At 37.8% G+C, this 27,253-nt stretch overlaps 1 protein-coding gene across 3 annotated transcripts in view; it reads left to right on the top strand.

Annotated features, from left to right (window-relative positions):
• Positions 1–27,253, top strand: part of PKIA (cAMP-dependent protein kinase inhibitor alpha) — a 43,488-nt gene that overhangs the window by 2,833 nt on the left and 13,402 nt on the right. Inside the window, exon 1 of one of the 3 annotated variants that reach the window (XM_030477568.1) lies at positions 7,492–8,670. The exons of the other annotated variants lie outside the window; for them this stretch is intronic. The gene's annotated coding sequence lies outside the window, so the exon portion shown is untranslated. Of the gene's footprint in view, positions 1–7,491; positions 8,671–27,253 lie in introns of those variants that run through there. 3 annotated transcript variants of the gene reach the window in all.

Raw genomic sequence — 27,253 nt, 5'->3', positions numbered from 1 at the left:
ATTTTGAGTGGGTGCCAAATGGGTATGATTGCAATAAGGCTTGTTTCCTTAGAGCAACCTGGAAACCCCAGTAATCTTGAATGCATTTGAAGTTGCAGAGGTTTTATTTCACTTGTGGCCCTTTCCAAGGGCTGAAGTGAAATGGTTCGGTTAACATATTTTCTACATGAGAATGTTTAGAGTTGGTGCTTCTGTGTGCTTTTTGAACTAACTGAAATAACCACATTGCAGAGCAACCATGTAGTTTTTCAGTTATGTTGTTACTAGGCTTTGAGTTGGATTATTTTCCCTAAACTAAGAATTCCTTAAAGGAAGGCTTGAGCAGGGTGTGAGTGGACAGATAATATAAAGTGAATTTAAAACTATGTACTTTAGCATTTGCAAACAATCAAAAGTATTTTAACAGCAGTGATGCCAGTTTTTCTTCTGAAGAACAAATATATTGACACTTTCCAAATGCATGCCCTTTATGTGCAGTAGATAATATTTCTAGGTGAGGAAAAATTTCCATATGAGAAATAAATGTTAGGCATACTTTTTCTCCTACTATGCAAATGGCTTTCATGTTGGACTCTAATTACTGTCAATAAAAGATCTTTATGTGAGTGGCCAGTCAATTGCAAAGGTAACAATTGCTAAGGAGAACTGATAGTTTTATCCATTTATAATAGATCAGTGGTGGGAACAAGACAGACATTGAGTATATTTTCATCTTGAATTTGACCCAATCAAGTAAGTCAGCACTCCACAACCCAGGTAATGAGCACCTGAGTTTAATATCTGAAATATGGAGATAGAAGTGCAGAATTCATGTATGCTTATTGCAAAGGCAAGCTGATTCAAGCCTTCCTCTTGAAGAGGACTGCATGTGACAGCAATACAAGCATGAATCAATTTATATGTATTAGTTTCATGATGCATTGAGAGACTGGTTTCAAGAAAGTCTTCATATTGTATACTCTCACAAAATGAGTCTATTAAAACAAGATTATAAAAGAAAGGATCTGATTGTACAAGAACTATATGCTTCCAGTGTATATCTCTGGATGTATGTCTTTAAATATAAACATATCAGAGGAGGAAGTAACATAAAATGGACTCTCATAGGAGAGTTGGTGCAAATGTCCCAGCCAAAACCAGATCATATAAACTCATTTTTCTTCCTTTAATTCTTACTGTAGAATGAATAAACTATAATAGTGTTATTTGTCCTCCCTAACTTACTGAAGATAAGATGTGTTTCTGAGCTGATTGCATTTCTGTGGTGGTAAGATGACTCCAGGGTATTTCTGCCCTTCTTCCCTGGGTGAACCAAGTATAAAACATCAACTCAGCAGAAGAGCTGCAGTGGAAGAATTTCTGTGTTGGCCAGCATGTATTTCTCTCCAGGTTTTTTCTAACCTTTATTAAAATGAATTTTAAAATTGGATACATTGCTGTTCTTTGGCTTTGCAGGGCTCATGGGCAATTTAACCTACCCTATGTTCAGAAGTACTTTAAAATAACTGGCTGGTCTTTGCACAGTTGTTCATCCCTTTCTGCACTAACGTCCCAGTGATTCATCAGATGTGACAAGCAAATAGGTCTAACTCCAACATACAATATTAGTTTATCTTACTTTGGCTGCTTTTTTTGTCACATTTTTGTTCTAGCAACTATTCCTAAAGACCCAAAGGTATATCAAAGTTATCTTGGTAGCTGTTAGCTAGCCGGTAAAATGTGCTGCAGCTTTAATGAGATCATATACATCTTAATATATCTATATAATTATATATATTATATAATATATATATATTTGCTAACTATTCACTCATTTGCCTTCTACCACCTACAGAATTTCCACTTACACATATGGTGAGCACATAACTGTGGTGAAACGATCTCACCACCTGTTGTTTTAAAATAGAACAGATGCTTATTAATGGTCCTTCCATGATACTGTTTATAGTACGTGTTAAACCTCACTTAAAATACTGTGGATCATATTGGTAAAGGATATTATTACTTTGGCAGTAGCAGCCTTAAAGTGGTTCCTGTTCAGCATCTCTACTCATTGATTTTTCATAGATAGAAGTAAACTTCACAGGAGAGTCAAAGCTATGATGATTAATGAGAAAGCTGTTAGTGAATCCCGCACAAGGTGTTCTGTGAGAATGACCGCTGCTATTTGTATAGCTGATCAACCTGAAGAACTCTGGAAAGTATGAGTGCACAGATTCTCCACACACAGAAGGCTTGAACTCAGTTAATGTGAACTCCTTCAGGCCAGGGCTCAAAACCAGCGTTTTCACACTTCAAACCAAGGGAAAGGAAATAATAGCCTTCATCAAAAGTGTCTCCAAATTTTTTTTTTTTTTTATTTTTTTTTTCATTGGAAAGTCAGTTCTAAACTGACTAAACCAAATTTAGATAGCCAAATGTTCCATCAGTTCCTGGTTTTCTTCATACAATCTAATGAGTGACTTGGATTCTCAACTTTGCTTTTAAAGAATTTCTAGAGTTCTGTCTAACAATTCTGGTCTGGAACGTTCCCAAGTTGCCTTTGATAGATTCACTTATTTATTTTGTCTAACCTGGTTAAAGTAGGAATTAAGAATGTGTTTCTACTTTGAAATCATCCATCCACAAATGTATGAAGAAAAATTCTTGATGTTAAGTGGCAGTTTTGTCTCATTTTCACTTCAGTGAGATGTAAATTTAAAAGGGCAGTCAGGATAAACACTCTGCTACTTCCAAACTTCCCAAGATGCTTCCTTGAGGCATGGAAATTTCTTGATATCTGCATTTTCTTAGTAAGTTCTGAGAAAACGCTATTATACACTGCAAAAAGAAAAAAAAGCAAAAACAAAACAAAAAACCCATCTTTCATTTTTTTGTTATATAAAGTTTACCAAAAGCTCTTAGGAACTATAGGGTGGGTGTCTCTTTTGTGACTTCCCCCCCCCCCCTTTTTTTTTTTAATGAAATACATATGGAGACTCTATTTTGTTCCCTGTGGTGCATGACAGATGGCATTGGTTGGGTTTAGTACAGCTAGTAAATTAAAAAATAGTTGTTCACACAGAACGGTGACTGTCAAATACCCATTTAAACTGTATAGAATGGACAAAACCCTCTTCTTATGCAGAAAAGCTGTGTGGCATATTGTAGACATAGCCTGTAAGAATATAAATCAGTTATTAAAATCAGACCACTGGCAAAATTCCAGGAAAGGATGCTTAGAGAAGTAATGTATAAATTAAATGGAGTAAACATCTTTTGATGCAGTCTCCTAGTGTTTGGTGCTCAGCATTGATTTGGAGTTTTGTGAGCATAAAGTAATGTTTGCACTATTACATTTAATCACAGGGGGCATTGTGTTCTCACTAAATTTGTTTGGTTGATCTGATTTGTAGTCCCAGCCTCCACAATATCCTTTGGCACTTGTATGATTCAGTACATGTGGAGTGTAAGGAAGTAAGTCTTTTTGTTTTGCCTTAAAATTTGTTGCCTAATGATTTAATTGGGGGCTCTTTTTATTGTCATGATGTTAGAAATGTTAAACAATCGTTTCCTTTTCAGTTTCTCCTAAGTCATGTTTTCATGTATCTATTACATTCTCTTTTTTCCTCAAGAATGGGGTTTTCTTGGTGTATTTAACTCTTTCTGCATGTATGGACTCTGTTCCATACTCAATTCATTCACTGTCGCTTTTTTATATACTTCCTGCAAATGTATTTCTGATGCACAATGGTCAGAATTTAGGAACTCTGTTTACTAGCATGATAATTCCTATTTGTTCCATTCCTTTCTCAGTTTTGTTTTTTTTTTATTTTGCTATGCTTTTTTTTTTTTCCCCAGTTACTAATTAATCCATGTTAAGTTCATTTGCATTGTAGGATCAGTACAATAATACATTTGTATGACTGGAAAGAACTGGTGCTGTTAACATAATAGTTGATAGCTGGATATAAAAAAAGGTCTTTTAAATGTAAGAAAGAACAAACAGTAGCATGTAGCCTTATAGAGCAAGAGAGATTCAGTCATAAATCTATCCTTTGTGTTACTCTTGTTTTAAAATAGTGGTATGATGGCAGCTTTACTGATTTGGGCTAATGTTTGTGAGCTCTAACATGGCAAGCAAAAAATAAGAGAACAGGATTTGTTAATGCATATAAGAATTGGAGCATGTGGAGAAAAATGTAGACTCTGAAAGGCAGGCATAACATGAAACACTTTCTTTAAAAACAACAAACAAACAACTAAAAATAGACTGCTGCATTTTAAGTAACTGTTATTTGTAAAGTCTCATGGAGTCAAAGCGTGATAAGAGATGTGAATGAAGTATGCATGAATATAGAAGCTGTATGACTCGAAAGAGGCACAGCTTATCAAAATTGATTATAGCATGTCTTAAAAGCCTAAGGAAACCACAGCTTTTTGACAGTAAAGTAAGCCCATTTTATCATATGTTTGTGTATATAAAGGCTACTGATGTTTACATTCAGGTCTTAGACAAACATAAAAACCTTTTGGAAGCAGAATATTTATCTTGAATAGGGAGTCGTCTAAGTTATCCTGAATAGTGAGAGGCCTTGTTGAACACATTTTTTTTTTTTTTTGGGGGGGGGGGGGGGGGGGAGGGAGGGGTTATGTTGTGGTTTTTTGCCTGCAGAGGGGTCAGATGTTGATCTGTTGAGTGGCAGCTATAATATAAGGTAGTAAGGAATTGTATAATGCCAGTGTCATTCGCTCTGAGTGACAATGTGCAAAAATAATGCCACCACCACTATCTGTCCTTTTAGAGTGTAATTTTGTATCTATACCCATTGTGGTACTCCTAGGGCCTGACTAGGGTAATGGCAATATTCTCTTGAATTTTCAAAAGTAAACCCACTGATAAATGGTGAAAAACAGGTGCAAAGTCTTCACCCATCCCTGACACGTGCATAAAGCATCTCCAGAACTAATAAAGTTGGAATGGGTATTTATAGAAGTTGAACATGATAGCCATGCACCCAGCAGAACACAGATACTGTATAAGAAACTTAAGCATGTAACATCACTTCCTCACTGATACTTTAGTATTCATTATAAGTTCATGTAACAATAGGCTTTTAATATATAAAAAAATAATAATGGGGACTGATTTCATTATCATGTGAGGAAGGAACTGCATGAAGATATTTTGCATGGTATGATGCATTAGCTAATTGTCACTCTAGAAGAGCATACTTCTCAATTGTATCCTTTGCATATTTATGCAATTGCTGTACAGGCCAAAGAGCAAGATACATTTCTGTTATCCTCTTAGGTACTGGGGAAATGTATTATTTATGAAGCACCTTTCATCATGGAAGACCTCAAAACACTTTACAGCACTCCCATTTTCAATGACAACATTTGCAAGGGATGAAAGCTGTTATTTAAACCTTATTTTCCCACAGTGGTATGGCTGCTAAGACTGCAGATCAAGGCATTATTTATGCTAATCTCCAGAAAAACGTACTGATTTCTGGTGACTGCTGCAGCAAGCTGAACCATGCCATTTCCTTCCAAGTGGAAAATTCTTTCCTATCACTTTTGTGCCTCACAGAAGCAATTTTTGAAGGTCGTTCATCCGTTACAGACTGCAGCTCTTCTTCTTAAGCAGTGTTTCCAAGGTACAACACACTATGCAAATGTATTTTCTGTATGCTTACTAGATCCTTCAAGTCCACTCTTTGATAGCATTTTTGTTCTTCTGTCCTCCTCTAGCCTTCTTGGACTGGCTAAGCCAGCACAGGTACTTTTGCAAGTTCTACAAATACATTTTCTTTAGCTGAATTTTGTCAGTAAGTAAAATTTGAGTTTATAGTTTAGTCTCTCTTGGGAGTACAGTATTTTATAAATATGTGTTCTTAACTACTCTCTTGTTCATTTCTTTGGAGACTAACAGATTGCATACCTTAAACAAATGCTTATCATTTCCTCAGCAAACTCCAGGGCAGAATTCTAGAAAGAAGAAAATTTTAGCACTGTTCTGGGGTCAGCATCCAAATGACTGCCTATCTTCCTGTAGTGGTATGTTGCATTAATTTCATACTGCAGTGGGAGGAAAAAGCACCAAAAACATGCTAAGTTTTCCCTGCTTTCCAGGATGTGTGATCTGAGCCAATAACTGAACATTGTGTTTCTTGAGCCTTAGGCAGCACCTGCGCACCTTGTTTTGATGTCTAGGTATGCTTTTGGCAAGTAAGTTCTTCGATCCAGCTCTTCGTGAGAGGAGCAGTTGCCTGTGTCTTTGTGCTTTGTAGTGATCCGTGACATTCTCCTCTCAGGGCTGCTTTTCAGTGTCTTCTTTCATAATTCTATTCCTGTCTGAATTTTGGTGACAAGTATGGGGTTTTTTGAGGGGTTTTTGTTTATATGGAACAGGTATCAGTAGGATCAGAGCTACACTCTTTGCTTTAAGTTGAACACTGTCCGTGAATACTGCTAAGCATTAGAACAGTTTCATATATGACTGTTAAAACTGTTGCCAAGGATTTTGGTACATTTTTGACTTGTGTCAGCTTGTCCTGAGCAAGTCCAAAACTTCGTCTGGGAATAGGTATGGCTTAGGTGCCACTTCCCAGTAGGTAATGTGAATGTTGTTTAAAAAGTAAATTCTCCTATTAGAAGCCTTCTAATTTACCTGACTTTCGCTTGATGTGGTTGCTGTTGAGGCAGGCCAGATTTTCAGCTAATTTGTCTGGCTTTTTTTGTGTTTAAACTGATGAAAACGGTGGAAGCTTTCCTGTGAGATCTCTTTCAACTGCTATTGCTTCTGTGACACTCTTCTTGAACACTTACTTATCGTATCTGCAGTTTGTTCTGTTGAAAAAATTTCAACTTCCCACCCCCTTTCTGAAGTATTCCTGTTCTGCTTAGAGAGCAGTAATTCCAGTGAAGTGTTCTGATTTATCTCTATTCTCTGAGCACATTTGAAGGCCTTGTCAAGGAAGGCAAATATACAGAAATAATTGGGAGTATCATGGCTATCATAGTAACAATTGTAGAGGCTTTCAGCAGTGTTTATTTTGTGTTAAGATGTGATGTGAAAATCCAGGAGAAGTCATAGTTTAGCATCTTAATTTTGTGATTCTCCCTGTGTAGTGTTTATTTATCAAAGTAATTAACATTCTCATTAACAGTGGCCAAAATACTAGGCTTTTGTTTTCACCAAGGGTTGTATCTGTAAGGACATAGATATGGTTAGGTTGGAAAGGATAACATAAATAGGAGTTAACTGTCACAAGAAGAATGGGAGGTGGATCTAGTGAAGGTCTTTCTAGATAAATCTCTGTGGAACTAATGAGTGTGAGACCAATATGAGGGAAGAAGTAGTTCTTTTTATAAATATTAGTAATAGCAAAATTTGAGTGACAATAAGGAAAGGTAGGTATGATCTCTACTCTGAACTTTTCCTCTCCTTTTTCTTTTCTGCATGTGTATGTATTTGTGTGGTAGTCGGGTGCTTCTATCTTACAGTTTGGGCATAAAGTTTGTAAGAACTTCTTTGTTCTTACAAACTAAGGAACAAAAGATTCTGTCTTGGTTTTTTTGTTTTCTTTTGCTTTTCTTTTAGGTTCCTACTTTCCTCTCCAACTAGCCAGCTCATTTAAAGCTAAAATCTTACACTTGGCATGGAGGCTGTTTATATTCAACTCAGCTGATGTATCACTAAATAAAAAGGTATTCAGGGAAGCATGAAAAGATTCAGTAGGATGAAATAGCAAAGCATAAGGGTTTATGTCATGCAGGAGCAGCCTTTGAAAGCTAAAAGGAACCTAAAGAAAGAGGCATTAATTGTGGGAAGTTAACATGTAAAATGGGAATCAGAAGAGAAGATTCTTCAAATCCTTTCAGCTACTGAAAGCATTGATTCAGAGGTCTTCAGTTTACAAGTGATCAAGTATAAAGAGAGATAGAAAGGAAGCTGGTTAAGCATAAAGAAAAAATTTTGAAGTGGCTGTTATGTACCTCCCCATAATCAGCTGTTTGAAAAGGGTCTCTTATCTCCTACCCTTGAGTGTGGTTTTAAATCTATTTGACCAGAATTGTTGATTATTTAAGGTATCCTGGATGACACCTGAGGGTGAGACATAGCTGAAGTGAGTATCCATGCACTTCTATAGATAAGATTGCATGCAAGGCCATGCTGAATGCTGGCTTGCCTGTTGACTGAAAGGGCTAACTATTCACAAGTTTAATTCAAGTCATCTTCCTTCAAGTGCTTCTCTGCTTTGGTTAGGTTTTGAACAATACATAGGTCACTTTCTCTGTGTCTCTCCATCCTTATTTACTGATTGCTTGGAGAGCTTCATGCAGATCTTGATGAAAACACATTCTGGCTTTTGTACTCAATTGCTTGGTTTCACCTGGGAAATCTGCACACAATTGTATCTGACGATAACCAGTTCTCCTGGAGAATCCTTTGTCATCCTCTGAAAATCCTTTCCTCTTTGAACACAAGAAGAATAAACAAAGACTGGAATAAGCTCTCAAATGCCAAGCTGAGTGCCTCACCATCTGCACTTGGAACATCCACAGCACACCTACTTGGACTGTGCACAAGTACACGTCCTTTCTATGGAAACTGGAATGGTGATGCAGAGAATGAGAATGCCTAGCTCTCATTCTGACACTTAATCCTGACAAATCTGCAAAGTAAGTACTTGTGAAACATGCAGCTTTAACATAACGAGGATCTCTTTTTTCCTTTTTTTTCCTTTTTTTTTTTTTTTTTTTTTTTTGTTACCCACTGATAGGCATGTTTTGCTGTTTGGTTTTTGGGTTTGTTTTGGTGTGGTTTTTTTTTTTTTTTTGTTTGTTTCTTCTCATCTAAAAATGACAGATGCTACTCCTTTACCTGCACTGAGCAATACTCCAGCCCTTTTATTTGCTTGAGCAGCTCCAGCAAGGTGTCTCAGTATAGCTTAGCTCTAGCCTTCTGATGAAAATACCTGTTTTGGCAATTAATTTCTATTTCCACAGCTGCATGGAAGAGAATGTACTTGGTGCATTCTTATCAGTCTTAAGCAGAGGAAAAAGTATGTACTTACACATGAGGCTTGTCTCAACAACCAGACATTCTGCTAGTTGCTTTGAGGGAGCTAAAATTGCTTTACTTCACATAACCCATTTCAGAAAGAAAGTAGCTTTCCAATTTGTCATTTGTCGTCTTCACTATTTGAAATGTCTTTCTGACAAGATACTTCATCTAATAACTGAAATAATTTTGACTCCTTCCTCAAGCTTCTTAGGAGAAGACATAGGCAGGAAAGAATTTTTACCTCCAAGGAAGACTTTTCTATGAGCCTTTGAAGTCCATTTATTTTTGTGAAACTTCTACGGCACCCTTCTCATCTAATGACATCTGTGACCAATTTCCTAGCCTGTTTCTGTTACTATGCTTATATAAGCTACCAAAAAGAGTGGAATTTGTTTATCCCACATTGTGGAGTACAGCTTGCTCAAAAAAACCTCAACAGTGCCACCTAAATTTAAATTAAACTGTTTACTATTCCTTTTGCTATGCTCCTGTACTGTTAACTTAAGTATTTTGGAAAAGCAAGGAAATTACAGGAGTTAAAAGAAAGCTAATATATATTTTATAAAAAAGGATAAATATAATGGCTTAGTTATTGATCTCATATGAATCCTAGGCGAAACAATAGAAATTTGATACACCTTTCACTTGTAGCTTTGAAGGGCAGCATTATAATTAATGCAACTCACAGATGGTTAATGAAAAACAGATCCCATCAAAGAGACCCTGACATGCTGGCTTTAAATATTTTAAAGATTGCAAGTTTGGCTAAAGGACATAGACTTAATAGTGTATTTTACTCACTGAAAACTGAAGTTAAGGCTATTTCATGTCCGGCAACCCAAACACTTCTTGTATGTTACCTGCCATGTTTGGTAGGTAGTTCCAGATGCCAGGCAACACAGTGGTAGATAATTACAGCAGAACATGTGATGTGTTAGGTTCATACCTATGTATTACCCACTGGACCTTTTTCATACTTGTCATATAGGTGTAATGAATGTCTTTCCAACAAGTGTTAGATCAGTACTGGCCCAGACTGTAAGTAGATGCTTCTGGGTTCACTGTGAAAAGATTTCTGGAAGATGGAGTAGTTAGAAGAGTTTTACCTGCTCAGAAAAAACTGACGAGTATTAATCTGATGAAGAATATCTGGTTTTCCCTTTCTTGCTCAGTCTCTGCAATGGTCTGCAGTATTTGTGTCGTGTTCCCTTATCTTTCTCTCTCCTCCCTGACCACCCCCTACACCAAGAAAGAAAAGCAAGGGAGAAGTTTTTCCTTCAGTACAAAGTAGAAAGAGAATTCAGAAGTACTCCTAAGAGCGGTGAATATCTGGAGAGCCACGTGATTTCGTACAGCTTTTTTTTCTTTTTTTTTTTTTTTTTAAACAGTGGGAATTTTTTTCTATTGATAATTTACTTTGATACACAAACATGCAATCTTTCTCTTAAAATGAAACTGTGAAACCAAAGAAATGCAAATTAAGTTTACTTGTTCAAGAGTGTTGATAATCAGAATGCTGTTTAAATATAGCGAATTTGTCAACAGTACCCTAAAATACCTCTTCATAAGGCTAAGCATGTTAGTTGGATGAATTCAAAGTCAGCACACATTATTAAGAGTCCTCCCAGGCCGTCTTAAAGATGTGTGTGACTAGTGCTTTTTTGGCTGTTTATATGTAGTCCATCTGTCTTCATGTTCATTGCAAATTTATGTATTAAATCCACCAAAATGATCACTTTCTTGCTGGAAAACTATGAAACTGTTGAAACACTGAAACTCAGTGACTCATCACTTTGCTTCACTTAAATGTTTTACACCTCATTAATTCCTTGTGATAACATTGTGTCTTGGTTCTACTTTGTTCGTACTGGACAATATGAACTTTGTTTTATTATATATCTTTTTGCATTTTGAACTTTGGTCCATACTGTTCCCCATTACAGCTCCTTCTTCCATCTATGACAGGGTAGGATTCTTCCAGACATCAGCATGTTGCCTAAAAATCAAGAGGAAAGCTTAATGTCACATTATCTTCCCTGCTTCTTTTGTAGTAGATGTAATGAAGACTTGACTGCTGTGAAAACAGAAGACTGCCAGCTGTGCCGTATGCGTGTTCTCTAGTAGCATGAAGAGAAAACTCCTGTATAAGTTGCAGACAGAGATGCTGACTGGTCTTTCAAATTAATTATTGAAAATGGCATGAGAAACACAAGATGAAAACATGCAAAAAAAAAAAAAGTCACCAATTATATTAAGATCTTTTGAGGATTCTCTGGGAAGCAGCTTTTTAAAATATAAAACAACAACAAAAAAAGCCACCTAATTTATAAAATTCCTTGGTTTTTAGTGCTGTGGCCAGAACTCCATGTGAGAGTTGCCTTTGTAGAATCCTTTGTCTTCAGCCTCTAGGAGTTTCAGCTCACCCTGTTCTTGTACCCCTTCCCTTTCTTCTTGTTTTCTCTGAAAAGCCAAGTATGAAGGTCAACTTTGTGCTTGAGACCATATGTCTAAGTGATTGCTTCATACTATATGCATCTATTGCTTTTTTTCTTAGCTTCCTTTACAAATGCATAGTTCGAGAACAAATTCACTCAAAGGCTTTAAAAGATCGTAACTGCAATATAATAATGAGGAAACCTCATTGCAAGCATATATTATAATGTCATTTTTTCAAGATCCTGCTAACAAATGGAATTTTGTACTACTCTTATTTTACTGCTTCAAAAATTAATTTTAATAGATGATCTTATTTTAATGCCTGCTTGCCTTGTGTATTCCTAAGGCTTTCTCTTCTGTGCCAGCTTATAATGGAGATCATCATTCTGCCTCCTGTAGCATGCTACCCAGCTTGTAGGTAAGATGTACATGTAAGATTTTATTAGATAGAATATGTGTATGTGTTAGTAGCAAAATACATAGCAGTGTTTCTCTTTCAGTGATCATCAAGCTCAAGGCCAATCAATGTGTGTTCTTGCAAATTTAGGAGTTAAATATGCAAATCTTCCTCTTCTCTTGAGAAATTAAATATTTTTGACTGTATGGTTAGAATCTGATGAGAATTGAACTAGTGAAAATTCTCCAGTAAAGTTAATTAAAGCTGGTATCCTGAGGACTCTTTGCATTAATTTTGTATCAGATTATACTTCTTTCTGCAGCCTTAATTAATCAAATCTTAATGGTTACTCAATCTGTAGCACTGGTTGGGGCTTAAAAATTATTGAGGGATATGTTCCTAATTGAATATTGGTATCTGGGGGAGGGGAGAAGTAGGTACTGGTCCCCTTTCCCAAAGGGGAAGTAGATTCTGAAGTCTGTGCAGGGAGAAAAGAAAGAGGTAAAGGGCAGCTTGTCCTTCAGGACAAGAAATGACAGCAGAAGGCAGACAGCAAAGTAATTAACAGGTCTTTCTCCAGAAGAGAAGGTGGCCTTTACTGTGCCTAATTACACAGACTGTAATTTAAACCACGCTGTCTTGATCTCACAGTTGGATCTTTCAGCACCTGACTCATGCAGGCAGTCTGCCTATGTTTTAGGCTTGTGAGCAGATATCTATGTAGTCTACCTGAGACCACCAGCTGAGAGGACAGATTGCTTTGTGGGGAGTTAGAATTCTCATACTTTGAGGATTTGTGTTGTAGATTAATCCTCTGTAGATTAATGGCTTTGGCCTCTAAAGTTAGCATTTTGAATTGTACCAGGATACAAAAGAATATCAACTTTAGTCTAAACCTGGGCTGTTATCCTTCAGCAAGTAGAGCGCTAAAATCTGATTTTATAAACTCTATCCAGATGTATGATTAAAAGGAAAATATGTAGTTACTTATATATCTGGGACAAGCAGGTCTAGAGTAGGCCAAACTAATGTCAGGGGATCATCCCATCAAGACTCATTTGTCTGTGTAAGTTGAGGGCTGAATTTCACCAATGAAATAATCGTGGTTTCAGCTTTTTAAACTTGATAATTGTGATTTAAACAATGTTTCTGTTAACCAGTGAGCTTTATTTCTACAGTGCTTCTAATGAGAGTGGGTTCTTCAGCCAAGAAAATCTCTGGGAACTACATGTACCTTTTAGGAGACTGAATTCAAGACTATGATCTTTTCTATTTTACTAAAAACTATAAGCATCTAGAACTGCTGGCCAGACTCTTTCTACGTGCATGCCATCTGTCTCTCACCTAACACTGTTCATGATCTGGTAACTAGGAGTCTCTGATCCTAAACTCTCTTAAGAATGAGGCAGCAGTGTGCCATTGCAGCCATTTGGACTGCTAGGTACAAAAAGGGTGTTAACATACTAACTCAAGTCCAGTGAAGGCTATCAAAGCCATTATGAGGCAGGAGCACATGATGTACAAGCAGGAACTGAGGGAACTGGGTTTGTTCAGTATGGAGAAGACACTACAAGATTTAACTGTACTACTCAACAAAGGGTTTTGGAGGTCAAGTAGACTTTTCTTGGACATGTACAACAAAAGGGTAGGTGGCAACGGTCACAAACTGCAATGACAGAAATTCCAGTTATATGGAAGGAAATCTTTCGCTGTAACATGGTTTAGCATTGGTACAGGTTGTTCAAAGCACCTGGAGAACCTCTGTCCTTGGAGATACACAAAATTCCCTGAGCATTCAGACTGAGGTTTGAAGTTAGCCTAGCTTTGAACAATTGGTGGTTGGACTTGATGGCCTAGATGTAAACCCTGGGAAGTAAATTAATTTAGTAACTGTATATCATTCACACTGTACTGGTGTAGGAAAAGAAACAACAGAAATCAAGCAGAGAGTATAGAAGTTCATTACTTTTTGTGGGGTTTTGTGTTCATTTTGGTTTATTTTACTGTGAATGTTGCCAACACTGTTCTAGGGGATGCTGTAGCTCCCTCTCCTGAAGCGTGTTTGCTTCCAACATGGCATGTTTTTGTCTCTGTGTTTTAAGGAAAAATATATTCTGCCTTATAATTGTATATTGAGAGTAACTTACTTAATGAAGTGTGTGAGCTGACTGAAAGCCACTTATTCTTCTAGAGGTACCTCATCAGCCTTTTGGTTTGAGGAATGAAACTTCTCCTTATCTAGTATCAGGCATGGTTTTGTCTCTGGAGCTCCTCTGCCCTATTATTGTTGGTTTTAGAATGCCCAAGGGTAAGAATGCATAAGAAGAATGCAGAAGAAAGAACCTAATATGAAGCTGAACAGAGCAAAAGTGATCTGGAATAGCTGATTGTTACTGTTGTAACATCTGAAAGACAAAACACTTTGCAGCTTCATAAAAACTTTATGTGGTAACATTAGAGCTCGGGAGTTTTGATTACATGCTTAATCATCAGAGCAAACCAATTTGCCTTTGTTGGCAATGTAATCACCATCTGTGTTTAATCAAATTAGTGGTGGTGGTTGTGTTTAGCTTATCTGGGAGGATTTTTTTGTGTGGTGGTCTTTTTGTTGGTGGTTTGGTTTTGGTTTTTTTCATTTTTCATTTTTTTTTTTTTCTTTTTTCTTTTTTTCCTTCAAGCTTCATTTAACTGGAAAGTTGACTGAAAATGTTTCAAATAAGCTTCATTGGGTAAGAAGCATTTGTTTAGTGGTGTGTGTGAATGGGAGAGGTGTGGTAGTGTTTCTCCTGGGAGTGAGAATTTTGTTTATTTGTCTATTTTAAAAAATCCATTTCTTTCTGTTTATATTCCTAAGTTGACTATGGTGTCTGCCTTTTTCTGTGCTGCTGTTTTTGACATGAGGATAGCACAACTCTTTGTTTTAATCCTGCCTTCAAATAATATCTTCTTTTGATTGCCAGACTCTTGGAATCTGTGCACCTTAACACGTCCTCTGCAGTCCAATTGTATGTGTGTTAGGAAAACAAAATTGTTGGGGTTTTTTTTGTTTGCTTGGTTTTGTGTGTGTGCGGTTTTGGTTTTGGTGGGGTTTTTTGGGGGTTTTCTTGGGGTTTTTTTTGGTTTTTTGTTTGGGTTGGTTTGTTTGTTTGTTTTGGGGGGGGAAATGTGATTAAGTTTGTGTTTACTTTGTTGAACCCATTAGCATTGGTAGTCCCTTAAATGGTGTATGAAGATATGCCAAAGAGGAGTATGGTTTACTTAAAATGGCTTTAACGGACCTAAGAATCACCACATTATGTTATGTGATGTATGTTTAAGGCAAACAGTGAAATTCGTTTTGACTTTACAGATAAGTTTGCGTCAGTTGGCAGACAAGTCAAATGGCTAAAAGATTTGTAGTGATTCCTCTAAAAAATCTTGGCACATGTAGATCACTGCTGTCTGGATACAAATGTGTTATTCCAGTAATGACATCATGCGTAGTAGTTTCATGAAAAGGAGGGGACACATGTCAGTGCATGGACTCAGCAGTGCTTCACACAGAAGCACAGCACTCAGAGTGTGTGAATCTTCATCCAAAGGTCAGCTCTGGGCAAATAGTTTTCTATTTCAATTAGCTTTCCAGATTCTTGACTTTTTCTTTATTTTTCCTTTTTTGTTTTGCAGTTTAAACTTTTTAAAAGTTTATATTTAATAACTAATAATAGAATGTCCTGAGTTTGGCTGGAATAGAGGTAACTTTCTTCCACAACAGAATGAAATATTTAAAATTTTCATTTGTTTTAGTATTTGGTATTAATATTGGAATAATCCCTGTAGGGGGGTGAGCGAGGAGAGTGGCGAAATATGAAAGGGGAAAATATTGCTTGATTCTGAAAGTCATATTTAAAGATATTCCTGGCAAAGGGTTAACAAGCAAACTGCTTAGAGGGAGGTGGAGCATTTTGGAAAGATTTAAAACAGAAAGACACTGAGGCTGAGCCAGGGTATAGTTAAGATCTCTGTCATCTGAATGTTATTTCACTCAGACTGTGCTGAAAAGCTTTTCTGTAATGAAGATAGATCTTGTCTTTTAGTTCAGCTCTGATTTCCTTGGAGTCTATAATGAAAACAAATATGGAATGTTAATCTGTTATGCAAGTATGAGTACTATTTGTTTGAAAATACTGGTGCTGTTGGACCATGAGAAGGCTGTAGGTGTAAGGTATGCAGTAGCAATGTAATATTTCATTCAAGGGAAGGGTCAAAAAGATCATTTTCAGTAGCTGAGATGGCAAATTTCAAAGATATTATGCTAAAAGTTAAAATTTACTTACCTAAAGGTTGCCTATGATGTACATGTTTAATCCAGTGATAATAGTCATGTTAGAAAATGTGGGCATTAATTGATAATTATTAGAAAGAAAAAAGTCTTTGTCTCCTCCTTCTTCCCTCTTTTTTTTTTTTTTTTCCCTTTACGTTTTTTACAGTATGGGTGAATTTCTGACTCTGCTGAAATAAAAGTGTGTTTTTATCAGCTTCTGGTCTTGAAGTTTGCACTATATCTTCAAATTTCATGAGTGGTGTCCTACATTTCAACATCACATTGAGTCAGAAGGGAGAAGAGGCTTGGGTTTGCAAGTTTCTTTCACTACTCATCCCAAGATACTTTTTAAAAGGTTGGTTCTTACTAATTTCTGAAGCATGAAGCCCTTTGTAGTATCTCATGTCAGTCACCTGGAAGTGAAACTATGAGTCTTTACATACTATGTTCATTCACCTAAACTTGGCATGTTACTTGCATATGGGCAAGTGTCTTCTTTTTACCAATTGTTCTTGTGGATTCTTGGAGCAAACCCACAAGCAAACATGTCACCTCTTGCAGTGTGCTTGCATCCTTGGCACTTCTTGCTCTTCCAAGAGACATTAATTCCACTGAATACTGTGGTGTAATCTTGAAAAAAAACTTGTAATTTTGTTTCTATAGTGAACACTTTCTTGGAAGTAGCCTACAGGCTTGAAAAGCTGGTGTATACTCCTCCTCTACCTACCTTGGTACAGAAACTTAAAAATGTCAAAGCTAATCTCATGTTTAAGTTATTTAAAATAACAGAGAAAAGATTCCTTGCCCTCTCATCTAAAACAAGAACTTCAGTCTTGGGGGGAAAAACATATTGCTTCTGGTGTCTATAGAATTCATGGCTACAGTGATCATGATCTTGGAGAGTGCTGAGATTTTCTTGGTCTGTGATGGTAAACTGGTGAGTAGAGAATAGTGTCTTATTATCTCTCACTCGTGGTATTAATGTGCTTGCCACAGAGCCTTTGGCTGGAAAGAGACTGCTTCATATCAGCTGTGAGGTATCGGGGACGTGTGATGGATGAGATCATTATGTGCCTGTGATTTCTCAGTATTTAGTGAAAGAACGTAACAGAAGGGCCGTCTCAGCAAGCAGTGAAGTTCAAGGAAGACACTGGGAAGCACAGTACATGCTTCTTGTGGTCATTTATATCTAATTAGTATCTTGTGGTAAATATGAATTTTATTGGTTATTATACTGAGTGTTAGTGTCCAGATGTTGGAAGTGAGGTGGCTGCAGGGTGGCCTCTATGAGGAGAAGCCAGGGCTGCCCCATGCTAGGCACAGCCAGTTCCAGTTCGCTCCACAGTCCCACTGCAGGGCACAGCTGAGCCCCTTGGCCAGGATGGTGATACGTCGGGGAAAACATCTTTAAGGGGGAGAAGAAGGAGGGGGGTGAGAAAACAGCCGCACAAGTAGAGGAGGAGGAAACAAAAAGAGTGGGAAACAGCAGAGGGAACACGAAGGTTGAAGAAGGAGGAAGAGGAGGTGGTGCTCCAGGCACTGGAGAAGAGATTGCCTTACAGCCTGTGGAGGAGACTACAGTGGAGCAGGTATTTGCCTGCCAGTATGTGCCACGCTGGAGCTGCCTGATAGTTCCTGAAAGAACTGCAGCCTAGGGAGCCCATGCTGGAGCCTGTGGGAAAAGCCCATGGAAAAGACCAATGCTGGAGCAAGGGAGAAGTATGAGGAAGGTGTAGCAGAGAGGAACTGTTATGGACTGACCTGATTGCACCCTCCCATCCCTTCGGCTGCTGTGTGGTGTGGAGGAGGTAGAGCAGTTGGGAACTGAAGGAGTGAAGCTGAGCCTGGAAAAAAAAGGGGGGTGGGGGTGGGAATGTAAAACAATTCTTTGTTTCTCACTATCCAAACCTAATTTAATTGGCAGTAGATGAATTTTCCCCAAGTCAAGTCTATTTTGCCAGTGCTAGTACTTGGTAACAGATCTCCCTGTCTCCATATCAACACACTTTCACCTTATTTTCTCCCCCTCCCTTGTTGAGGGGGAAGGAGAGCACAGCTGGGTGGGCATCTGGCAGCCAGATTTTTATGCACTTTCTTATCATGATCTGCCTGTATATCTGTCTCTTCTTTTCATTGGTTCTTTATTACTTAATTCTTTTCCTTAATCTCTAAAGTTTAGTTTTTACTTGAACAAGTCACTTCTGTAGTGACCAAGATGCATGTGTGGGGTTTTTTTGTTTGGTTTTTTTTTTGTTTGGTTTTTTTTGTTTTTTGTTTTTTTTATTTATTGCTTTAGATTTAGAGTAACACCTTTCATATAGATACCTTCTTCCTCTTTGAGGTTATTATACCTGCAGTGTGCCTCTTATGGAAGAAAATGGTATCCAGAAACTCGCATTTGTGGGTGATTTGTATTCTTGAAAGGTTTTTACCTCTGCCAGGATTTTAGAATTGGAAGTCTCAGGAAATATTCTGCCCACAGATGCATTCTTACTGTATACAGACAGCTGGTACTTCCTTTCATTATTCACAATACACCAGCAGGTGGGGGGGGGGGAAGGGATTCTGTGCTTTGTATGGCCTCTGAAGGGTCAGGAAAGCTATCCAAGTCAAGTATGGAAGTACTCATGTAGTCTTGACAACATTAATTCAGGAAATTTGTGCAGTAGTAAGGGTTTCTGTACATTGTTCTGTTTCTGCTTATACCTGTGCGTTTATGCTCATATCTAGAAAACAGAATCATAGAATAGTTAGGGTTGGAAACGACCTTAAGATCATCTAGTTCCAACCCCCCTGCCATGGGCAGGGACATGTCGCACTAAACCATGTCACCCAAGACTCTGTCCAACATGGCCTTGAACAGTCCCAGGGGTGGAGCATTCACAACTTCCTTGGGCAACCCATTCTAGTGCTTCACCACCCTCACTGTAAAGAACTTCCTTATATCTAACCTAAACTTCCCCTGTTTAAATTTGAACCCATTACCCCTTGTCCTACCACTACAGTCCCTAATGAAGAGTCCCTCCCCAGCACCCATGTAGGCCCCCTTCAGATACTGGAAGGCTGCTATGAGGTCTCCACACAGCCTTCTCTTCTCCAGGCTGAACAGCCCCAACTTTCTCCACTCGTCTTCCTAAGGGAGGTGCTCCAGCCCCCTTATCATCCTCAAAAAACATGGCTTGCACTTTAATGTATTTTGTTGGGTTTTTGCATGTGGGAAGAACTGTATGCTAAGATTCTTCTTAGGCTCTTCTAATGTTTCTTAGTACTCAGTAACTGCTGTGAAAGGAAGAGTTGTGAGCTAGAATTAAGAGCTTGAGCTGCAGAAAATGTACATTAGTTTGGTTGGATAACTTTTCGTGGCATGAGTACAAAATGTCTACTGTATGCTTTTTTAATAGGCAATCTCTGAAAGTGATGGAGCAACTTGTATGGTTGGCTGAAATCATTGCACTCTGTGAGAGTCAAGGAAATTCTGCTTTGTTTATAGGCTATCATGACCCCCTTTTTGTAAGTTGCCTACCCTGTCATCTTCCTCGTTTTGGTCCTTCTTTTAGGTGAAGAACTGGGACATTAGAGGGATAAGGATTAAGTATTTGAGCTTCAGTTTGGCTTGAAATCAGGGATGAAAGTAATATTTGACCCTCAGGTTCAAAGCTGTAACTAGCTCTGATTAAGTAGTTGTGGTTTGCAGAGCTTGTATCTTCCTCGTTTGTTGGGTATCATATTTGTCAGGGTACCTGGGTTTCCATCTAGAAATGCATTTAAATCTGTGTGTCAGGGATAGATTGTGTAAAGCAGCACAACTGCTAATTAAATATTAGTATGTGCAAACCATTTTGTAATTTCTGTCAGGTACCAGGACATGGAAACTTGTCAGCATTAGGGACAGCTCTCTGAAGTGCTGCAGGTTTTTCAGTCCAAAGTGTTCAAAATGATCCTAGGTCCCAAAGGATTATTAGGAACAAGGGTTGTTGGTTTTGCTTTATTCCTCTTTGCTTAATTAGATTCTTTTTTTAAACGTGGACATGTGAAAGAGGTCAGTAAGGGTCCCATCTTCAATCTTAACATGGCAAATGCGAGGATTTCTTCTTGTCTTTTCATGTTAGAAAATGACCTGTCCTTCAAGGCTTATAAGGTGTAAAATGCAACCTGAGCATACTAAAGGATTTTTCCCATTATAAAAGATTTCCTTATTAATGCTTTTCTCTCCTCCAGCTGATCATGCAACGCTTTCAAGTTTCAGGCTGTTTACATCCCATGAAAAGCAGCACCATTTGGAAGGATCTCCTTTAGGTCTTGACCTCTTTGCTTTCAAAACAGTATTGATACTGATTTCAGTCTGAGCTGTACTTTTTATGTGGTTTTAAAGAACAGAGACTTGAAATGCCTCATTCTGGGAGAGTCACAGTCACTAAACCATGCTGAATCATATTCTTGGGTAGCTTGGCTACTATGCATGCGTGTGACTACACATATGGATATGGAAAATTACCTGTTTATACTGCCTCATGCATTTGTTTCTGAGAAGCCCATTCCTGTGCCTACCACAATCTATTCTGTTTAAGAAAAAGTCATCTTTAAGACATAGAATCTTGCAAATATTATGAAAATGCTGCTCTCTTCCCCTTCTTCCTTTAAAAGACTGCAGGTGGACTTGCCTCTGCAAGGGCCTCAATTTAAACCTTGTTCCTATTTTCTCTGGGTCTGGGAAACATCCTTCCTCTCTCTACCTCAATTCTGGACTGATACACAGCTCTCCATAGACACAACTGCTGCTGAGCATGCTAAAGAAAAGACTAGGAGGTAAAATATTTCCTTTTGTTAAAATGTCTTTTGTACTATTAGAGCTCCCTCCTTTCATCCCTTAGCGTGGTTCAGAGTAAGGCATTTGGCCCTCCAGAGCTGACTGATGCTTTAATAAGAGCCCTATGTTTATATTGCTCCACATATTGTTACAGAAATTAATTAACTTAAGATTCCTGAAGAAGCCAGTAGTAAGGAAACAAAGCACATTGGTCCACCCTTACACTAGAAGACTGCGAAAAGAAAAATGCTGTTTGAGGCTGGAAAGATTGAAGTTACACAAGACAATTTCTCAAGGGCTGCTTGAAGGAACCTCGAAAAGCAAATGCAACCCTGGCTCACGGTATTGAAATAAGCTTATTTTATAATGAATTGCAACATGGAATATTTACATTTATGTTCCTTATGTTGAGCTGGTTAAATTTATAATAGACCTCATATAAAGAGGGTTTATTTTTTCCTGACTGGTGGCATATTCTACATTTAAAAGGTAACTTTTTTCCCCTTGAGTGAAATAAAGAACAATAAGATTTTAATTTTTTTTCTCTTATAAATATGTAGCTCTCATACACCTGCAGAACTTCTGGCAAACCTTCAGCGATATTTGAGATATTTACTTCACTGCGCTAATGCAGGAGTTATGTTCTGGATTTTGCAAGCAGTGACATTGTTTTTTGTCATCTTAGGTAGCTACCAAACTTCCCAGGTGACCACTGTCTGATATTGTGGTACTAATATCAGCAGTCCATTATAAAGAAACAGTAAAGAATTCCTGCTGGGAACAAGTCTAAAAAAAGCCCGTTTGAGACAATTATTTCAGGAAGCCCTAAGTAGGCTATGCTGTTGCATAGCAACAGAGCCAGGCAGTCCTTAGACTCTAAAGTAGTCAGTGTACACATGGGAACAGAATGCAAAAATGATAGAAACCTTGAAAAATGTAAGGCTGAGACTAACAAAATGAAATCATATGCAATATGAAATGTGACTTTATTGTGTGAGGTGTAATAAATTGAACTGCTTTTAAGTTACAAAATCTGAAATTCTGTCAGCCAAATTGTGGTGCCTTTTTTTTTTTTTTTTTGGTTGTGGTTTTTTTTTTGGTTTTTTTTTTTTTTAGCTTCTAGATAGTAATTAAAAGAAAGGCAGAATGTGCGGTGGCTGGAAAAACTAATTCAAATGTAAAGGAGATGTTAAATGACTGCCTGGGGGGGATGTGTGGAATTATTGACGAGCCAAGAAGTTGACCAAATACACCTTGAATTAAATACTTACTAATACATTGTGGCACAAAGAGGCTCACATATTTACATTATTAAAAAGCTGCTTGTCTCATGTTCATGGGACTCCAGTCTGGCCCAGTGGTATTCATCTTTGCAGGTACTGAAAAGTATGGTGTCATTGGGTGCATTCTTGGCAAACTCCAAGCTTGCATGTGAAATGTGAAATTTTAACAGAAGCATATTATATGATAGCAGCTCTGTTTTTGCAAGAGGTAATTGATTATTTTATTAAAAGCAAATATAGGAACCAATATTTAATATTTGGTAACATACAGTTGTGGGTGATCTTGTTATCAAAAAAGGCAAATCCCTTCCTTCCAGTACTGCTTTTGCCACTGCCCAAGAAAAAACAGTAATAATCTCAAGCTCTTCTGTTCTGGATGCTGCGACACATACTTTCATGATGAGTCATGACTGCATGATTTTTAAAAGGTAGTCACATGCAGACAGTTAGAGCTACTCCACCAGTAACTGCTGAAAAGCTATGTAATACAACAAATGTTGCATCTGTGTAGTAGCATACGGTGTCTTAAAGATTTGAGGAAAGTGTCTTGGAGAGGGACGTTGGTTTTTTAAATACTAAGAGTTTAAGGATAGCTAAACTGTGGAGCATTTAGGTATCTTGAATACTTGATGGCTAGAATACACATTGTACTGAAACACTGAAGAATCCTAGCAGGTAGGTCTGGAAGAAACCTTCTGAAAATGCTGCTGCATCTTCCTGTCCACACAGGATAATGTATAGCCTCAGTTCTTAAATGCTGCAATGATACTGTTATCTAGACATTTTCTTTTTGCTGTTCTAACTTCATGCTTTCTGTTTGAAATGCTTTTGTTATCTACAAACTGCTATTGTAGATGCTATAAACGTATCAAATTGTCACAATGCTGAACATCGCAAAATGCAAACTTTAGTTGGGAATGGGAGCAGTATAGTAGGAAGGATAACTCTATTAAGCCAAGTGTCTTGCAGTGAGAGAAGAAGAAAGGTCTTTAAGACAACCTTACGCATTGCAATTTTGGAGGAAAATGGGTATTGTAATGATACGAGTATTGCCTGGAAACAAAGTATGCACCATAATTCTGTTAGATCTTGGTTCAGCAGTAACCAGTGGAAATACTGTGTTTCAGTGATGGAAAATTAGAATACTTAACATTAAATCCTCCAGGAGGATATCTGCTTTCTTAGTAAATAGGCTTCACAATGTTAAAAACAGCTCTTTTAGTGACTAGTAAATACAAAGATGCTATATCAAGAATTACTATATAATATTGATAAGCACCTGACCAGGTTGATCTTTCCATTGTAAGATGTCTGAGGCTTTCCCACCTTTCCCATAAATGTCTTTTCAGTGAGCCAAACCTCTCGCTCAAGTCGGTGGCCCTGTGTGAAGGCCCTGGGTCAAGTTAGCCTGCTGGGTACCACTTGGTAAGAGCAGCTGGAGGGGTCCACCACAGTAGAAACTATCTTCCATTAGAAGTGCAGGCTTAACCGGCTTCTCTAACTGAACTCTGAGTTCTCTAAGGCAATTGCTGCTTCCTCTCCATCTCCATCTGCTTTTTTTCTTCCAGGTCTTGTGCTCAAGATAGAGTACCCTTTTGAATGATGTTTCCCCACCTGAAATCTGATTCTTCACACCCATATTGTGGTTTTGGAATTCCGTCATATTCCCGCAACCCAGCACATACATGGATAAATCTTGGCAATGCTAGCTAATACCTTCTTGCTAACCATTACCTTTACTGACATTTTAAAATGATGAAGAAAAAGGCTTACAGTAATTCTTACCCTAGCATAACAAAGCTATGTATTTTATCAGATTTGGCATATATTAATATGGAAGAGATGGTCTAAATTTCTTGGCTTGTAACTAGCTAAAGATCATGAATCTTGATCTTAGTTTCATGGTTCGCTGTCAGGAATTGCAGCAACTAAAATTAATTACTTAGGGATGTTTAGCCTTTCAAATCTATAGTTCATCTAAGTATTTCAGCCCTTATAAATGCATGGGGGTTGCCTTGCACCATGGAACTACTTAAAAAACACTACTGTTCCCATTTAACTGGAAAGTACACAGCAGTGTACTGCATACTATCTGTGGGCCATTTCTTGTTTCACTTTTTTATGAGAATGAAGTGTGGGGGGGAGGTTGGTTGGTGGTTTGTGGGTTTTTTTGTTTGTTTTGGTGGTGTTTTTTTTTTTCTTTGACCTCAAAAGCATTAGTACTAGTAAAGCAATACCTAGCAAGATGTGTATCTGCAGGGGGGAGAAAAGACATTGAGGGGAGTCGATCTTGGGTGGATAAGTATTTTATATATGCTAAATTTAAAAATGTAATGGACCAGAATCCTTTTAGGTCATCCAGAGTAGGAATTAATGTCACCTAACTTAATGCATGTATAATAAAGATCTCTGCTCACCCTCTAGACTTTTTTTTTTTTCCTATTCAGTAGGAAGAGATAAGCACATTGAAGGTGCTAGTTGCATTCATTCTAAAACTAATGCTCAATATGGATCAGATGAATCGCCTCATAGAGGTACCTACCTATGTATATGTACACAGGCATTTAAAATTAGTCCAGTGAATCTCATTCTTGCCCCCTTTCACAGCATTAATCTTCTCCCAAAAATTGGAGATCTGCTTGATAGAAAACCCTTTATCTGAGTGGTTTCCACATTATTGCCTTTGTACCACTGATTGTTTAGATGGCTCATACTAGTCTGCAAGTAATTCACAGCACTGTTTTACTATCAGACCTTCAGTTAAAAATTGGCTCAATGTGTAAGGTTTTTTTTCAGTTAAAAGTTGTCTGTAAGGATTACTGTTGCTCCCAACAGTTTGGCCCAAAACACTTGTAGGCTACGTACGAATGTTCAATGTTTTGTTCTTTTTTTTCCACATAAAGCCCTATACATGCTGTTGTATGTAGCAGTGAATAGACGAGACGTTGTTACAAAAATAGTCTCTACAAGTGCTCCTAACAAGGTCTATAAAGAATAGATATGAGAGACTCAGCTATGTTTCCTAATGAGCACTGCGTTGATCAATACCTTTAAAGCACTGGCTGTGCAGGCTGGCACTTGTTGATGGAAGTGCCTGAGAGAATGAACTTGCTTATAGCTTGAATCCTGAATTAAGGGCAAGGTTGGAAAGATATGAAGATGCTTCATAAGCAAAGCCCATGCAGCTTCCCCTTTTCTAAACCTCCTGATGCTAAGCAGACATCTACTTTACGATTCTGCAGAAAGTCTTTTCTCTTTGCGCAAAGCATTCCCAAGCTCTCCGTCTGTTGTGAATCCTCAATATACTGGGCTTTGCCAGTAATCCAGCAGTTGAGGAAGAATTCCTCTTTCCTGTCAAGAGGTGTATTTTGTGTCTTGATACTCTTCTGTGGGATTGCCTCCCATGCCACCTCTGTTTGAAAAGGAGTGCTGCTGGATTGCCATCTAGAGGTCCCAGTGGACAGACTTTCCCCAAAGGCTGAAACCATCCCTTTTGAACAAAACATGGTATTTGTTCAGTATTGTGTAAACCCTGCTCTTTGGTTTAGAGCATCATACCATTCTAAACAAATAAACTGCAGTGCTGCATACCTGGCTTCATCTTCCCAGAAACCTCTGACATCAACCTCCTCACAACTTAAGAGGGATGTGGGAATGCTCAGCAGGCCTGCTAGTTGTGCGTCGCATGAGGAGCTTGACAGCTTCCATCTTGCCTGAAGGCCTTATCTATCGTTATGGTTATGAGGTGCTATAGCAATGGATTTAGTTGTTCATAGAGAGAATCAGAGCATCCTGAGAAGTGATGCTTTAACTTCCTTCTTCCATTCAGAAGCCAAGAGGTCTGTTCACCAACCACAGCTAAAAAAGTCACACAGCAATAGATGCCTCTTCGAAAGCACGTTTTGTTTGCCACTGTCTTTAGGTTGAGCAGTGACTAATGATGGTAGATGATAGCTCACTCTCTTCCATTGCCTAACATAGAGTGCCCATGTGGATACTTAAATGTTGTGATTTGTTTCCTCCCTAAGGTATTAATTTCAAAATATCAAAACATTTATTATTTATAATTACTGCCAATAACCTCACTAGTGGTCTGTGGGAATGACTACTTTTGTGCTGTATCTTTCAAAGAACCAAAGTCTCTGTAGGTTGCTTCATTGATCAGGTGTTTTGTTTATGTTTTGGTTTTTTACTGGTGTTATTTCACTGCCCAGTTTTATGCCATAGTGGAAGATAAAACTGAATTTGAGAACTGAAATTAAGTGGTAGATGAGAAACCAAATCCTCATGGTCATGGGCATAATGAAATTTGCCTGAGCAAGGACATAGTAACAATTTAACGACTTGCCTTTTAGTTCTGTAGATCTCTTTACATAAAATATAATTTAGATAATGCAGAAGGAAAACCTGTCTTGGTGAATGATCTCTTCGTACAGGTTATCCTGTACAAAGGATATCCAACTTCACAGTGCTTTTTTAATGCAATTTAAAACAGCTTCTTAATTTTTTTTTCTAGTTAAAAATCTCAGGTGCTTTTTTTTTTTTTTTTTTTTTGTTCTGTTTTGGTTTTTTAACCAGTTGAATTGCCCACTAATTTCCATTAAGATCTTATTAGCACTAGGAGTACTGCATGTACTAGGGTCACAGAAAAAAAATGTTACCTGTCAAAAAGGTAAGTAAGTGACCTGTTCTACATCACTATTTCATAGAATTGGTCACTTCAGAAACATCAGACAGACAAAACTACATAAGGGATTTTCAAAGCGCAGATTAAAATACTGTCCAGCTCACTAGTGGGCATGGACATTTACTTTTCCTTTAATTGGTTTCGAAGAGTTAATGCTATTTTCTTGCTTATCTGTGTCTGCAAAAGCAATACTGTTGTATAGCACAACAGATACCATTTCTCATGGAAAAGTACACCTTTGTTAAATTGTTCCTATGTTTCTGCTTTCAACATAGCAGACCATGC

This window comes from Strigops habroptila, chromosome 1 (assembly GCF_004027225.2).
Source record: "Strigops habroptila isolate Jane chromosome 1, bStrHab1.2.pri, whole genome shotgun sequence".
Lineage (NCBI taxonomy): Eukaryota > Metazoa > Chordata > Aves > Psittaciformes > Psittacidae > Strigops > Strigops habroptila.
This window is presented reverse-complemented; position numbering and strand designations above follow the sequence as displayed.